This window comes from Schistocerca serialis, chromosome 9 (genome assembly GCF_023864345.2).
Source record: "Schistocerca serialis cubense isolate TAMUIC-IGC-003099 chromosome 9, iqSchSeri2.2, whole genome shotgun sequence".
Lineage (NCBI taxonomy): Eukaryota > Metazoa > Arthropoda > Insecta > Orthoptera > Acrididae > Schistocerca > Schistocerca serialis.
In genome coordinates this window covers 157,275,078-157,291,693 of record NC_064646.1, presented here as the reverse complement: position 1 = coordinate 157,291,693, position 16,616 = coordinate 157,275,078, and the positions used below count along the sequence as shown (strand labels likewise).

General features: G+C 43.7%; 1 protein-coding gene and 1 non-coding gene across 2 annotated transcripts in view; one reads left to right on the top strand and one right to left on the bottom strand.

The window, feature by feature from the left end:
- LOC126419440 (zinc finger protein 239-like) overlaps window positions 1–16,616 on the bottom strand; it is a 104,954-nt gene that overhangs the window by 77,398 nt on the left and 10,940 nt on the right. The gene's annotated exons all lie outside the window — the stretch shown is intronic.
- Trnat-ugu (transfer RNA threonine (anticodon UGU)) lies at window positions 15,296–15,370 on the top strand. Its single transcript has one exon. It is a non-coding gene; the product is annotated as a tRNA-Thr (tRNA).

Genomic DNA, 16,616 nt, shown 5'->3' with positions numbered 1-16,616 from the left:
ATACGATTGTAAAAAAAATAATAATGACATTAATTAAACGTTCTTGCAGATTAAAACTGTGTGTCAGAGCGAGCCTCGAACTAGGGAGTCGTGGCTTTCACCGGCAAGTGCTCTACCGACTATTTTTTGTTCCCTTTTCAGGCGTTGGCCCTAATACCCATACTACCCCCCCACCCCCCCCACCCCTTTCCCCAAAACCTATCTAACCTATTAACAAAAACAATAACTAATGCCCCAACCACTTGCCCACTAAAAGCTAACTAGGACGAACTGCTGCCACCACTTCAGGTTCCGCTCATGAACAAACACAAAACGTGCCTCCGATCGTTTTGTAAAAAGAAAGCGAGAGAGACGAAAAGGTACAATTATTTTTGTATATTTTAGTTTTTACGTATTATTATTTATTTTGTTTTTCCACCGGGATTGTCCACAGTAGCGAGACAGTATGATGTCCAGAGCGCCTTCTCGTTTATTGAGGGTTAAACATCGGATAATTACTGTTGATGTCTCACGTCATGCCATTCTTTGCTATAGCTTCAATCTCTTCTCACACCCGGTACACCCTAATTCTCTGGAGGATATATAAACAACGACCCAAAGTAATTTCCAAAGAGGAAACCAGACAACACGTTGCACCTTAAAGCCGTGAAGTTGCTCCTTAAGTAGTGCCAAAAATCTAACAACTCATTAAAAAGTGTGACAACGCCGTACCTTTAACCCACACCTTGGCATTAGGCTATGAGGGTAGTAAGTGACGTCAGGATGGAGCAGTTCGGTGGACTCTACGGACTGAGGCGTCCGTCGCGACAACACTACCAGCATGCGGCGTGTGAGGAGCCAACAGTCGGCAGCTGTATCACAAACGAAACGGTGCATGTGTCGATAGCTGCGCATGTGTGCAGAGAGAGTCCTCGGCAAAATGTATAATGCATACATTTTGTCGGTTGGGGAATTTTTCGGTCGTTATCACACACTACAACGCTCTCACCGCTGTGGGAAGGAAAGGCAGTGTATGTTACTCCACAGCCGCTTGCAGCCAGCCCCCCCCCCCCCCCCCCCCCACGGGGTAGCCACGCGGTCTCGGGCGTCTTGTCACGGTCCGCGCGGCTCCCCCCGTCAGAGGTTCGAGTCCTCACTCGGGCATGGGTGTGTGTGTCGTCCTTGGCGTAAGTTTAACTTAGGTTAAGTAGTGTGTAAGCTTAGGGAGCGATGACCTCAGCAGTTTGGTACGATAGGACCCTACCACAAATTTCCAAAATTTGCAGCCAGCCGCCGGATGTCGGCATTCATTCACGACGGCAGGTAGTATCTACTGAAAGTAGCGGAAGAAGTCCTTGGTTCCAGGCACCAGCGCGGTTGGTAGGGCATCCAACAGATGATTCATGTCGACAGATAGGTGCGAATGTGACGTAGTGGCGGAATGATATGTTTTACAGGAATTGGGAGCTAGAGGGATTGAGGCGCCACCTCCTCAATCAGTGTGCCAGTGAGGGTGTCCTTGTCCGAGGCACGTAGCGCATCGTCCGCAGGAAGAGAGCACGTCCTATTTTCCACGTTTGTCATTCCAAAGCCGCCAGCATATGTAGGTACCGCCAGTATCTCATAATGGGTCTTGAACACCTAGCACTGTTGACGAAATAACGAAAGGCCGCCTGGAACTTGGCAACCTGCGAAGCGGGCATTGAGAGAACGTGTGTGTAATGATTAAGTTTCTGGGCGAGATAGACGTTCACAAAATGTGCCCGCATGATCAATGAAGCGTTCTAAAGGTATGGAAATGAACTTGCTTGCGGATCATATTAAGTTGTCTGCGATATGTAACTTCTGCCGTACGCTGCACGTTCCCATGCAATATCACTCCCAAACATTTCATTGATGGGACCTTGTCAATGGGCACTGGCGCATTGATATTCAGTCCTCTGCTCACATCCATGCAGTACGACTTACGCAGGTTGTTGCGGCTCCTGGTCATCTCACCTTAGCGCTGAAGTCACGCGGTCACCGTACATATATCTTCTGCCGACCGCGCCAAGGAAACTACCCAGTGCACGCAGACACATTTAAAATGGACGCTGCGCAGGTGAATGCACTCCAAACGTTATCGTAGACCAGGAAGAGCAGGCTCGAGGGCGACGGCGAAGAGAAAGGCTGACAGAGGGCAGCCTCGTCGCACTGAGCTCTCAATAGTGAATGCTGGCGAGCGGTAGCCTTTGACCAAGACCGTGGAACGGGCCCTGCGGATGAGACGGAGAACTACACCTGCCGATACCGGGGGCAGACCCATATTCTCTAAGACGGCCTGCAAGAAACTGTGCTCAACTCGATCGAATGCGTGATCTAGATCAACCGCCATGACGGCGCCTTCTAAATAACACGCCGACATTAGCGCCACAACATCTCTATAGGAGCGTAACGACGAGTGTGTATTACTGCCACCTCCAGGACATATTTGGTCTGTGTGAGTGACACCCTTGACAGTAGCGAGGAGGAGAGCTCCAAGTAGGCGTGCGAACAGCTTGCAGTGCAAATTCACTAACGTCAGCGAGCGTTAAGTCTTGTGATCTGCACCCTCCTGTGTTGGCCCTTAAAAAATTCGAGGGGGACGCAAAAGTCCGGATCCGGGGGTTCACAGCACATATGTCGCCGAACTTACCCCGTCAGGTCAGAAAAGGTGCTACAAATTCAGGCCGAAAACCATCAGGTGCAGGGGATTTGTTTCTGGCGCCCCGCGACAGGGCCACGCAGAGTTCCTTCAGCGTGATGGCCTCCAAGAATGTGTCGTCTACATGTGCCCTACCCGAAGGTGGCAGATCGTGTAGGACGCCTTCAGTGTCATTGTCAGGCCGTTGACCGGCCAGATAAAGAGCGCGGTAATAATCTGTGATGACACGGGAGATGGCGGTTTGTATCTCTGCACGTTGCAGGCCTCCTCAATAACTGGCGTGATGAGTCGCCTCTTACGATTTCTCCGTTCTGCAACGATGTGAAAGAGGAAGCACGTTCATCTGGGACGGGAATCTTACAGCCTCGCTCGAACCGACTGAGCTACCAGGCATGATTTACGACTCGTCCTCACAGCTTTGCTTCCGCCAGTACCTCGTCTCCTACTTTCCAAATTTTGTAAAACTGTGAGGAGGGGTCGTGAGTTGTGCCTGGGTAGCTCAGGCGTTAGAACACATGCCCACGAAAGGTAAATATCCCGAGTTCGACTCTCGGTCCGGCAAACAGTTTTCATCTGCCCGGAAGTATCATATCAGCGTACACTCCGCTACAGAGCAAGAATTTTATTCTGGAAACATTTTCCAGGCTGTGGCTAAGCCAAGTCTCCGCTATATCCTTTCTTCCAGGAGTGCTGGTCTTACAAGTTTCCCAGAAGAGCCTCTGTGAAGGTCGGAAGGTAGGAGGCGAAGTACTGGGGGAAGTAAACCCGTGAGGAAAGGTTGTGACTCGTGCCTGGGTAGCTTAGTCGGTGGATTACTTGCCCGCGAAAGCAAATGTTCCGAGTTTGAATCTTGGTCCGGGACACAGTTTTAACCTACCCGGAGGTTCCAAACTAACGCACACTCTACTGCAGAGTGAAAATTACATTCAGAATGACATCAACAACAACAATGATAGTGGTAGATGTAAAATTAATCTACAGGTGTACGTTGTATATGTTTTCTGATATAGCGAGTCCTTGGAAAAAGAATTTATGGAGACTACACCAGATGAGAATATTAGGAAAAGAGGAAGATCTGGTTGGGAAGAAGGATGTGTAAGGGTAACGAGTGCCTACAGGTTCAATGGTAGTCCTTATTGTTGTCTGAGTAGATATGTCTTTAGCTGTCTTTTGAAGCTGGATGATTTCTTTGTTGTTTGGTGTAAGTTGTCAAGAAAAGCTTAAAATAATTTGTGGCCATGTTTTATTTTGTCTGGCTTCGACATTGCCAAAGAATTACTGAGATCTTTGCGAGAGCCACCAATAACAAAATACCTATACCAGGTGTGCAAGATATATAAGACTGGCGAAATACGCTCGGACTTCAGGAATAATATTATAATACCAATTCCAAAGAAGGTAAATGTGAATATTGCCGAACCATCAGTTTTGTAAGCCATGGTTGCAAAATATTCACAGGAATTATTTACGGCAGAATGGGGAAAACTGGTAGAATCCGAGCTCATGGATGATAAATTTTGGTTCCGGAGAAATGTAGGAACATACAAGGCAGTACCGTCGCTGGGACTTCTCTTAGAACATAGCTTAACGAAAGACAATCCTACATTTACAGCATTTGTAGACTTACTGAAAGCTTTTTATACTGTTGAATGGAATATTTTCTTCGAAATTCTGAAGGTAGCAGGGGTAAAATACATGGAGCGAAAGGCTATTTACTACTTGTACAGAAACCAGACGGCAGTTATAAGAGTCAAAGGACATCCAAGGGAAGCAGAGGCTGAAAAGGGAGTGAGACAGGGGTTGTAGCCTATCCCCAATGTGTTTCAAGCTGTACATCGAGTAAGCAGTAAACGAAGCCAAGGAGAAATTTCGAAAGAGAATTAAAGTTCGGAGTGAAGAAGAAGAAGAAGAAGAAGAAGAAAGAAAAGAGCTTTGCGGTTTGAAGATGACATTGTAATTCTGTACGAGACGGAAAAGGACTTGTAAGAGCAGTTGAACGGAATACACAGAGATAGATTTTAGGGTGAATATCAACGAAAGTAAAACAGCAGTAATGATGATAGTTGAAATAAATCAGGTGATGCCGATAGAATTAAATTAAGAAATGACACGCTGAATGTAGTACATGAGAATTGCTTAATAACTTACGATGGCTGAAGTAGAGAGGATATGAAATGCAGATACGCAAAGGCAAGAAAAGTGTTTCCAAAAAAGTTACAACTGTTGTTTAAGAAAGCTTTTAATTGGGAAAACAACATTGCAAGTCACCCACCTATGCATCTGGTTAATGTTTTGATAAGATCTCTAATTCCGCTCCGGGAGAAGCATTGTGCCACTGTGCACATCCACTCTTGCGCCACACTCTCCACGTCGTCAGCCAACTGAAACTTGAATCGAGGTATAAAGGAATTACCGACAATGGCTGTGAGCTGGTATCGATTAGATCGATGGAGGAAGTTGAAAATTTGTGCTGGAATGGGGTTCGAACCCGGGTCTCCTGCTTACTAGGCAGATGCAATGTCCACTGCCCAATCCGGACACAGTGATCATCGAAACTGCACGGAATATCATAGCAGGCCTCCCGTAAGACCCAAATTCAAAACTTGCCCATTATCCTCATTACTCGTTACATTTCTCCTATTCCCGTAAGATCTCGAGCTAGCTGTGTCTCCACACTGAAGAGATCGTGGGCCGTCCTCGTCTTAATTATACGCTGAAGAGACAAATAAACTGGTACACCTGCCGAAAGTCGTGTAGGGCCCCCGCGAGCACGCAGAAGTGCCGCAACACGACGTGGCATGGACTCGACTATGTCTGAAGTAGTGCTGGAGGGAACTGACACCATAAATCCTGCAGGACCTTCCATGAATCCGCAAGAGTACGAGGGCTTAGAGAGCTCTTCTGAACAGCACGTTGCAAGGCATCTCAGATATGCTCAATAATGTTCATGCCTGGGGAGTGAGCCGTGGCGACTCGGGTTTGATCTATCGAACGTACCGGGTGTAATATTATCGCTGTATCGCGGAGGAAAGGGAGAAGTGGCGCCCCCTCGTGGGGGAAGTCGGCGAGGCACCTGTGACAGTCGAGTAGTTGGATTTTGGAGGGCGGGCAGAAACAGTGAGATAGGTGGTAGTGCGCGGAGCGTGAAGCCGTGCCTGCCAACGCCGTGTGTGGTGGCAAGAGGAAAATTTGCCACGTTACCTGACTGTGTTTGGGCGTTTGCGGCGGACTTGGTGGGTAGAGGCGCCGATGCTGTCGGGAACATGCTGCTTCCTTGTTTATGAAGGATTTACCGTTTGCCTCTAGTGACTACATTCTCGTCTCTATGGCTCTGTGACTGATGTGATGCCATTGCGAGCACAGTTGGTTTGAATATAAGCAGCATTTTGTTCTCAGGGTCCATCGTTCTGGCGCTTACTGAGTGTGCTTGCCGTTGTGGTGTATTTATTGAGCAGTGTGCTTTGGACGCTTGACCTTACTATTAGGAGTCCATTGCGCAAGGCCGCGTTTATCCTGTGTTCTGCATTTAAAAACTTAGTTCTTGTCAGTCACTGAATTGCTCAAATGCATTCATACTTCTCTGCTTAAGTGTTATTGTTTTACGACCCGCTGAATGGGAAAATGATAAAGGGCCTTACTATTACTGACCTTCTTGTGTGCCACTGACTTGGTTGTGTTTTTAAGCCACGTAATTTGTGCGTTTATTGTTACGAACCGATGTCTGTTTCTGATTAATGTTTCCCTGTGACACTGAGTGTTAATCTTGTAACGAGCACTGTTTTAGATATTTTAATCAGTGTGTTGCAGGACATATCCTATTAGTGCCTCGCAAGTGGAGAGCGGAGGCGGTTTATTGGCCATGATGATGTGTTGGTAGATCCATTTCACGAGTCCAGGCCCGTCACCCGGAGATTTAGAAGTTGTATGTTGTGTTAAGTTAATACTCCTTATTTTAAGCGTAGTGCGCTCATGCAGGAAGTTTGTGTGGTTTTGCGCAGATTGCGCGGTATGTTTAGATGACTCTGAATTCAGTGTGTTAAGTTAGTACTCCTTATCTAAATCGTAGTGTGCTCATGCACAGGAAGTTTATGTGGTTTTGCGCAGATTGCGCGGTATGTTTAGATGACTCTGAATTCACTGTGTTAAATGGTGTCCTCTGAGGTGCTGGAAGTAGTGGATAGACAGCTGTTTTGGACACGTTGTATATGCAAATAATTTATGTCCTTATTACGTTGGTGAGTTGCTTGCCCTTTGTGTCACTGGTGGTGCTAATTTCATTAATTTCGCCACCGGTCTTCGCAGAGGCTGCGGGAGGAACCGACCCACTGTGGCGAGCAGTTGCGTAGTCGCGCCCGCCCACCGTAGCGGGCGTTGTTTACTAGCCCGACGCCTTCCTGTACTTAGTGGCGGGAGCGTGTTGTCTGGTTTCTTACGGCTTGCAGTCTGGGAAACCCTGCCTTTGGTGTACACGTGGAAGACTTATGTTTTGCTTCCTGTACCTCGGAGTGGCTCTATGTGGGTAATGAGAAGGACTTACGTTGTTGGTGGCTCAGGCCGAAAGTGGTTCATTTGCAAAATAGAAGGTGTATATGCATTTATTTCCCATAATTCTGTAAACATGTTTAGGTGGTGGTGTTTTTTTAAGTCAATTGAATTGTTGTTCAGAGGTTACTATGTAGGGCCATTAACCTATGCACACATTTAATAGCAAGGAAGTGTATTCAATTCTCGTTTCAAGGTGCGTTGATTATGTGGGGAAATTGCTTTGAACAGACATTTAATTAATTAGTAAACAACTGAATGCTATTTGTGAGTTGAAGTTTATTGTGTTCCTAAACATATTAACGATTATTTTTAGTAGTTCACTTATGCAGTTAGGCGATTTACACGGCCTGTTGTGTTGTATCCTTTTAAAAGTATTATCAATGTTATTAATAAAGAAGTATGTTGTAAAAAAATAAACAGTGAATGAAATGCCTCAAACCCCTTTCGTCCACACCTTCCTTCATTCACCCTTGGATGGTATTAACAAACCGCGAAAGCCCATTTCAGGGAGTCTGGTGGCCATCGGAAGAGTGTTAACTTAGAAGAGTGTTTCTGGAGCCACACTGTAACATTTCTGGAAGTGTGGTGCGTCGCATTGTCCTGCTAAAATTGCCCAAGACCGCCGGAGTGCACAAAGGACATGAATGGGTACAGGTGATCAGACAGGACGCTTACGTACGTGTCACTTGTCAGAGCCGTACTAGACGTATCAGGGGTCCTATATCACTCCAACTGCACACGCACCACAGCATTAGAGAGCCTCCACCACCTTGAACAGTTCCCTGCTGATGTGCAGGGTCCATACCCGTACACGTCTATCCGATCGATTCTATTTGAAACGAGACGTTCGACTAAACAACGTGTTTCCAGTCATCACCGGTCGATAGTCGGTTTTGACGGTCCCAGGCGAGGCGTAAAGCTTCGTGTCGTACAGTCATCGGGGGTACACGAGTGGGCCTGCGGCTCCGAAAGCCCTCATCGATGACGTTTCGTTGAATTGCTCGCACGCTGACAGTTGCTGATGGCCCAGCACTGAAATCTACAGCAATTTGGGGAAGGGCTGCACTTCTGTCATGTTGAACGAGTCTCTTCAGTCGTCGTTCTTGCAGGATCTATTTCAGGCCGCAACAATGTCGGAGATTTGATGCTTTACCGGATTCCTGATATTCACGGTACACTGGTGAAACGGTCGTAGAGGAAAATCCCCACTAAAATCTCCCACTACCTCGGAGATGCTGTGTTCCATCGCTCGTGCGCCGACTATAACACCACGTTCAAACTCACTTAAATCTTGATAACTTGCCGTAATATCAGCAGTAACCGATCTAACAACTATGCCAGACACTTGTTGTCTTATATAGGCGTTGCCGACCGCAGCGCCGTATTCTGCCTGTTTACATATCTCTGTATTTGAATACGCACGCCTGTACCATTTTCTTTGGCGCTTCAGTGTATATATAAAACGTGAATACACACAGGTGTTCCTTCATCGTACTGACTGGTGGTAGCATCAGCATCTCAAGATTTCGAATGAATGGAAATGTCTGCCAACTGTGTGAGAGCGGGCATAATCCCGAAACAAAATCACCCCTTTTCATTTAGAGTTAGGGATTTAAATTTTGCTGTAGCTCACGGTACAATGTTTGACCGTTAGGTGTATAATGCACCAGTGGTGCACCTTTCATATGCCTAAACGCTGTTACCGTGAACTTTAATGCAGGAAACTTGGCTTACGAACTTTCTTGTTGTAGGCTAAGATCTATGAATTCGCAACACCCTCTGCCGCTTACTTTGTGGTTCGTAGTAATGGACACACGTATTATCAGTAGTTATTATGCGACATATAACAACTTCTCCTTCCTCTTTGAAACGCCTAACACGTGATTTCGGCACTTCCAAAAGTTTCTGATCGTATTTGTCAGTTGATATAGTAGCCAAAGCGCACAAATTTTGCGATGATTTAAAGATTCATGGACGACTACAGACATTCAGATCATGCGCATTATCATCAGTTGCCGCGCGTGATTAGCCGAGCGGTCTGCGGCGCTGCAGTCATGGACTGTGCGGTTGGTCGCGGCGGAGGTTCGAGTCCTCCCTCGCGCATGGGTGTGTGTGTTTGCCCTCAGGATAATTTAGGCTAAGTAGTGTGTAAGCTTAGGGACTGATAACCTTAGCAGTTAAGTCCCATAAGATCTCACACACATTTAACATTTATCATCAGTTCTGAAACAACAATGTCACTGTTGTCTCAGTGTTTGTGTTCGTTTTCTTAGCGTATGACCTTGCATATACTGCTGTTCTTTGCAGAAATACATCCACTTTTAAGGTGATTTATCCGCTCACAAATATTTCGTTTACTAAGACAGCTATTGTCATAGTGGATTTATGCTACGCAAACATTCTCCGCAGGTGTAGTCCTTTCAGAGTTCAGAAAAGGAATCGCACCGATCTCTTTTTTTCCTTGGTGCATAAAATGACACTCATAATTAAATGCCTGAAAAGCACAACACGTAGAGAGAATCACCGAACCAACGCAAGTAATGCACAAGGACAACAATGACGGTAAGGCATGTCATGGCTTTGTCAGTGCGGTCAGCCTGTGGTGCATAGAAAATGCCTTTACTTCCTGACTTTTCCGCGTATATACAGAGCGATTCAAAAATATTTTTGCATGCTTTGTGAACAGTTTTCTTGCAAAAAATGGTTCAAATGACTCTGAGCACTATGGGACTTAACATCTGAGGTCATCAGTCCCGTAGAAATTAGAACTACTTAAACCTAACTAACCTAAGGACATCACACACATCCATGCCCGAAGCAGGATTCGAACCTGCGACCGTAGCGGTTGCGCGGTTCCAGACTGAAGCGCCTAGAACCGCTCAGTCACATAGGCCGGCTAGTTTTCTTGCACCAAAAAAAGAACGAATGTTCGTATAAGCATATGTCCGAAATAGTTTTCGAATTATTAACGAAAGTTTACGTTTAACAGTTTTCCAGATATAATCCAAGTTCAATGCATTCATTCTAGGAAGGCATTAGCCTCATTGTATCCATTGTATCTTAGATGGCGGGGTGTTGCATTCATTCATAGAAGGCGTGGAACTGTTCCGCGCTGTCCAGTAGGTTCATAAGTTACCGGTACTTTATTCAGAACACTCTCGAAAACTTAGCTCGAGATGCGCTCTTACAAATAAGAATAAACGTATGGATTACGCATGATATGGCTGCTGCACATTTTAGTCTCATTGTTCGAGGTACACTGTCTGATATCTGCAAGGTCTCCAAAATAAAACTGGCCCGGGAAACATTTACAATGTGAATGACGCAGATTGACCCTTGTTAACGAACATCACAGGAGGTGCTGGGATGGCCTCCACTGACAGTGAGAGTCGCTTAGCAGCTCTGCCTGAGGGATAGCAGCAACAGCGTTTTCAGTGTTCTGCTGTAGCTCTTCCAGTGTTTGAGAGTTATTTGAGTGCATCTGACCCCTCGGTCAGCCCCACAGGTAAAAATCATAGGAAGAGAGATCAGGCGATCGAGGTAGCAAGGAGATTGTGCAGCATTTGCTGACTGTCCTCTGTTTACCGAACACCTCATGCACTCGTGACGAGGTTGTCAAAACGATGTGTGCTGTTGCTTCGACTTGCTGCACATACTACACTGTGGCTGAATACGAATATGAATGATAGGCTACTTGTACGCGTAATGTGTTTCCAAGAGTACTCCTGACAACGTTAACAATCTTAGAATGGGTTTATGTCTGTTGTGAATTACTGCAGAGGTCAAAATTCTGTATCTTGTCACACAAAAAGTAACAGTTAGTACGAAGGATGCAGTAGTACTTCATGAATTACGGCTAAAACAAAGCCTGGTCGCGATCAATACTTCCTGTATTGGACACCTTCTATATATATTACTATACCGCCTCCTTTTCTTTTCTCCCAGTAACACACCGAAAAATCTTAACACAAGCTTTAATAAAAAAAATTTAATTCTAGCATTACTGGGGATGAGAAACGGGGAATATGAATCACCCACAAGCTTCACTTTAAGTTTGCATTTATTGCAACACAACCAGTTAAAACACCAACAATTACGTGTTGCAATTGATTAGGTAGGTCACAGCTATATTAACAATTTACACAAAACAGGTTAAGGCTTGCAAATTTAGAAATTTTAAATTCCACGAAAATTAGAGAATAAACAGTTAAAATGGAGAACAACTTGGTTCAGATTTGAATGGTATACATTATAGCACTGAAACACTTTTCGACGAGATAAATCGTAGAACACGGAGAACTAAGAAAATTCACGTGTTACAGGAAACCGGATCAGTTAGTTTGAGAGTGATATTTTCGTGGGCTGACTTAAACACTAAATAAGACAAGATAAATCTAGTACCCATTAAAAGGGGCATATACATTAAATCAAGGAAATAGCACAATAAATTTAAAGATATTATAAATATATATAAATAGGCTTCTAACACAACTCTGTTTCACCTTGAACAATTTAGCATGTAAAAGGGGTTACAAATTATTCTTAAAACCATCAATTTGGGGTCACTTTGGCCATGTAAAGTCAACTTAATAAACTCGACCACAATAAGTTACTCTCTAGAGTTATGAGCAGAACCCAAAAAAAAAGAGAACACCGCATGTCAAAACCCCATTTCATGGGCGGAACAAGTTTTACTTAATTTAAGGTATATAAAAGTTATTTAACTAATTAATTAAAATCTCATAGAAAACTGGATAAACAAGTTACATAAATGCAAATTTAAGTCACATTTATCTTGGTCGCTTGACGTGTGTCGTGTGTGGTATGGGACGTCCTGGGTATCGATTCAAACAAACCCAGGACTCAACCACAAGACAACAAGAATTCTTTTCTAATACATTGGGCTGAATATTAACACTGAAATGAACCCAGCAGCACCCAGTGGAAGAAAATGAAGAGAATACTAAAGCGTCTGATAGGAACAGTCAACAGTAGTCATGACGAATAACTTCGGCAATATGGCTGGGTTACTGAATCACCGTTTTAGTGGAATGTGAATGTCAGCCACCACTAAACAAAGGTGTATGATAGGTCTTACTTTGATTGCTGCACACTTCGACGAATAGCTACCGGTACCGGGACACAGTCTTGCTTCCACACCGGCAATATAGAGGAAACAGAACTGATAAAATTTCCACAATGTTTTGAATCAGACACCACTATTACTTCCTGACGCCAGTAACTTAATCGAGGCCACGTCCGCAACAGGCATAGAGCGTCGACAACGGTCGCACTTCTCACGACCACTCCCCACTGCCGGCCTTCCCGTCTCCCCCTGCTGCGCGTGCAACGAGGAACCGCTCCCCGCGCAGAGCACACAGCGTCCCCTTGGAATCGCTAGTAAACAAAAGATGGCGGATGACGGTAATTGAAAATAACGCTGCAAGCGACATAAAGAGGGAGAGAAATCGAACTGTGAGGAACACACAGTTCAATTACTATCTGGGGTACCTGCAAGTAATCAACGATTACGTACGTAAATTATAAGTAGAAACCCTGCTAGTATCGATGCTATATTACTCCTTTCCAGTACGTACGTACACACATCAACCTTACGCATTTTCGCCTCTGACTGACGGATACCTTATACAAAGATACAGATATCGTTATGCTGTTGGGTGAAGTGTTTGAATTTCTAATATTAAATCGAGAATTTCCTTCAATGCTGGTTCCAATACGACTTACCAATACTCCAATACTACTCCTTTTTTTAATATGTAGAATCACGCCTATAATAGGGGTTTCAGTTAACATTGAAGGAAAATTACGATAATAGATTAAGTTGTCCAACCTGATTATTCGTAGGAATTTAGGTATCCAAGTCCATTCTTTTGACACAAAAATATCTCATAGTTTAAGTTAGTAGCTACTGTTTTAAATTACTAAATTGTTATGCACGTATTGCTAATGCTTAATTCAAATACCAAGCCATTAAAGCGTAGTTATCTTTCACTTCTTATGAGTCAATCATAATATGCGAAACGCAACAGTATTGATGTGGTTCTTTATAGTTTAACTGATACCATGCAGCGGTGCGCAATTCGACCACAACTGTATCGCTGACTTGTGTTAATAATATAATCAGCTTTTATTAACACTCGTGATGTAATATATTTCTCGCGCCTCTGCTGCAATAATGTTAAATATTTGAGGAATCCTAAAGACTGCACAGCTTATTTTACTTTCAGTTATTCGAAATAGGCTTAATAACTGCATAGCTTCCTAATATATAAGAAACTATCAGCCTCGATTGCGGTAATGAAACCAACCTTTACCTAGGTTTCAGCCCAAATATTTGAGCCTTCTTCAGAAGATGTACCTGAATGTATAATTTGTCTAAGAGAGCATGGGCTAGAAATAAAACTAAAACAGCCTGAATAGGCGTAATCACATTTTAAAAATGACTATACGACTGCTGACTTGCCGCAATGTTGAAAGTACAAAAAAAGCATAGCTTCCTTCTTTTGTCATATAATTTTGCTACCTTACCGCCGAGTCCGCGATATAATTTGTTTACTCTCTCTTAATTATCAATTTCAAACAGATATTTTTCTTTTTTTTTTTTTTTTTTGGTGTTTCCAAAGTTATTATCAAGTGTTTCGTTTATCCCTATCACCTACAATGATAAATTTTTTTTCATTTTTATCTCTTTTCCTCAAACAGAGTTTAACACATTCTGCTCATCTAGACAGATATAATGCAAATATTTGCTTCTATGAACTATTATTTCGCAATGAAGCTAACAATAAATTTGCCTTCTCTTTTGTTTGCGTATTTTTAGACAGTTTTTCCCTTATTCCTTCATTCTTTGCAGTTCAAGATTAATTAAGCGCAAAGTATATCTACTTCAAATAAGAAGTCTGGATCTTTGTTTTAAATTTTCACTAACCAAGGTTTATTTGACTTCTAATTTTACACAGGAGGTTATCGTCAGCTGTGGATGAATGCCGGAACGTCTGATCCCAAAAACAACAACGATAGTGACAAAAATAAGTGCCACCACGACTTCAGGATATGAAATTAAATAATTAAAGCAATATTCTGCCTCCACGTCCCATCTAAGTTTATCCCAACAATTCTGCAAGTAATGATAGTTCAGCACAAAGCGCACATTAGCGGTTCCGATTGGGTACAGTTCATAAATAATTCAGGGAAAAATCTTTGTGAATTCTCGGGCAACACACGCTGTATGACCAAGGACGTGTCCCGTTTTAAAATCTCTAGTGGCTATTGAACAAAATATCTTGCAACTGAGTCAATATCTCGCTCAATGTAAATCACGTAACCAGTCTCCAAAACAACTAAAGCAACCACTCAGTTACCTTAGAGGCTGCCGAATTCCAACACTCAGTTACATTAGAAGGCTATATATGAAGGTAGTATCTGTTCCCGAAAGAACAGTTACCGTGGATGACCATGCAGCTTTGCTAGAAATGAAATGATAATTAAATGGACACCCTAGCTGCAAACAGGCGTTGATATACTTCATTGGGGACATGGCAGACGCTCTATCCATCTGAGCCACCGTGGGCACAGAGGATAGTGCGTCTGCAGGGACTTATCCCTTGCACGCTCCCCGTGAGATCCACATTCCCAACATGTCCACACCACTACATTCAGCCATGTAAGCAGGAGATCCCGGGTTCGAGTCCCGGTCGGGGCACACATTTTCAACATGTCCCCAGTGAAGTACATCAACGCCTGTTTGCAGCTAGGGTGTCCATTTAAATATCATTTCATTTCTAGCAAAGCTGCATGGTCATCCACGGTAACTGTTCTTTCGTGAACAGATACTACCCTCATATATAGTTAAAATATGGCTTCCCGGCCATTGACCTTCTTGTGTGAACGCACACGCTATGCCCGAACTCGTACGGGACTTGGTAGATTAATCTGCCACGAGTAATGCGTATGATGGGCAAACATCTATTAGGCGCACTACGAATGTAGTGGTGTGGACACGTTGGGAATGTGGATCTCACGGTGAGCGTGCACGGGATAAGTCCCTGCAGACGCACTATACTCTGTGCCCACGGTGGCTCAGATGGATAGAGCGCCTGCCATGTAAGCAGGAGATCCCGGGTTCGAGTCCCGGTCGGGGCACACATTTTCAACATGTCCCCAATGAAGTACATCAACGCCTGTTTGCAGCTAGGGTGTCCATTTAATTACTATTTCACATTAGAAGGCACCGAACAAAATCACTAGCTACAATATACGGAACAAATTGGATCGCTATCTAACTGCAATAAATTTTGACACGAAGAATACCAGTAACAACTGCTTGATAAAGATAAAGCTCTATCAGCTCAGTGCTGCAATAATCTAACAATTCATATACCCCGCACTTTCTATATCGTTATTACACAAGACCTCCCAGTACTAGCAGTGCTGCGCTGCATTTAAATAAAATTGTAATGGTCATAATCGGAACCCTGTCTACCGTGTCTTACTCGTAGAAAACTCGAGGAGCTACAAAATGTTATGGTAGTCTCTCTCTTTATAGTTGACTTACTTGTAAACTTGGTCCAGACTATGTCTGGACTCCGCGATGTATATGTAGCCAGTACCTACACTGAGCCTGTGGGCACCCAGAGCTCAGCTGCAACTGCTCAAAGCCCAATCACAACTACAACTATCAATAACGTCCATGTTAAACCTTTTTGACACAATTACAGTAAACAAAAGTACAGTGCCATCATTAAAACTTTTAAAAATTAGATATTATTAAGAATGGCGCCAGTTCATCTTCTGGTCAGATCCGGCATGCAGTAACATCTTTGACACTCGATCTGCTGTTGCGTTGTAAGCAATCAATTCGCAGTTTAGCAGCAGCGCTCACAAACATTCATTTGAACAACTACATATAAGCAGACTTTTATAATGACACATGATAAACGCCTCTTCTATGGCAATATGCACCCACATGCTGAGCCAACAAATTAAGGTGACGAAAATTACTGTGACGTCAAATACCACCAAATTTTTTGACCCATTGCAGTATCCACACAGTCGCTCATCTTCTGTGAGTTGATCCACATAATTATGAATTAAGCAGTTTCTGAACAAACTGTTTAGTATTATCAATTTGGTAAAAGAATTTGTATGTTGTGGTCACCAGGCATTGTGCACTTAACGCCAATCTTGATATTATGCAACGGCTCTTCAAAGTATGGGGTGTTCGAAAACTGATCATTATAAATTTTTTCACGTGTATTTCACACATGGGTATAGATAGGAAGGTGCCTTTTGAGGCATAATGTCCACATACACCTAAACTCTTATAGCCTGTGCACAATCTGTAGCACACAGGATATCTAAGCGATATTCCAGTTCCACATACGTCTGG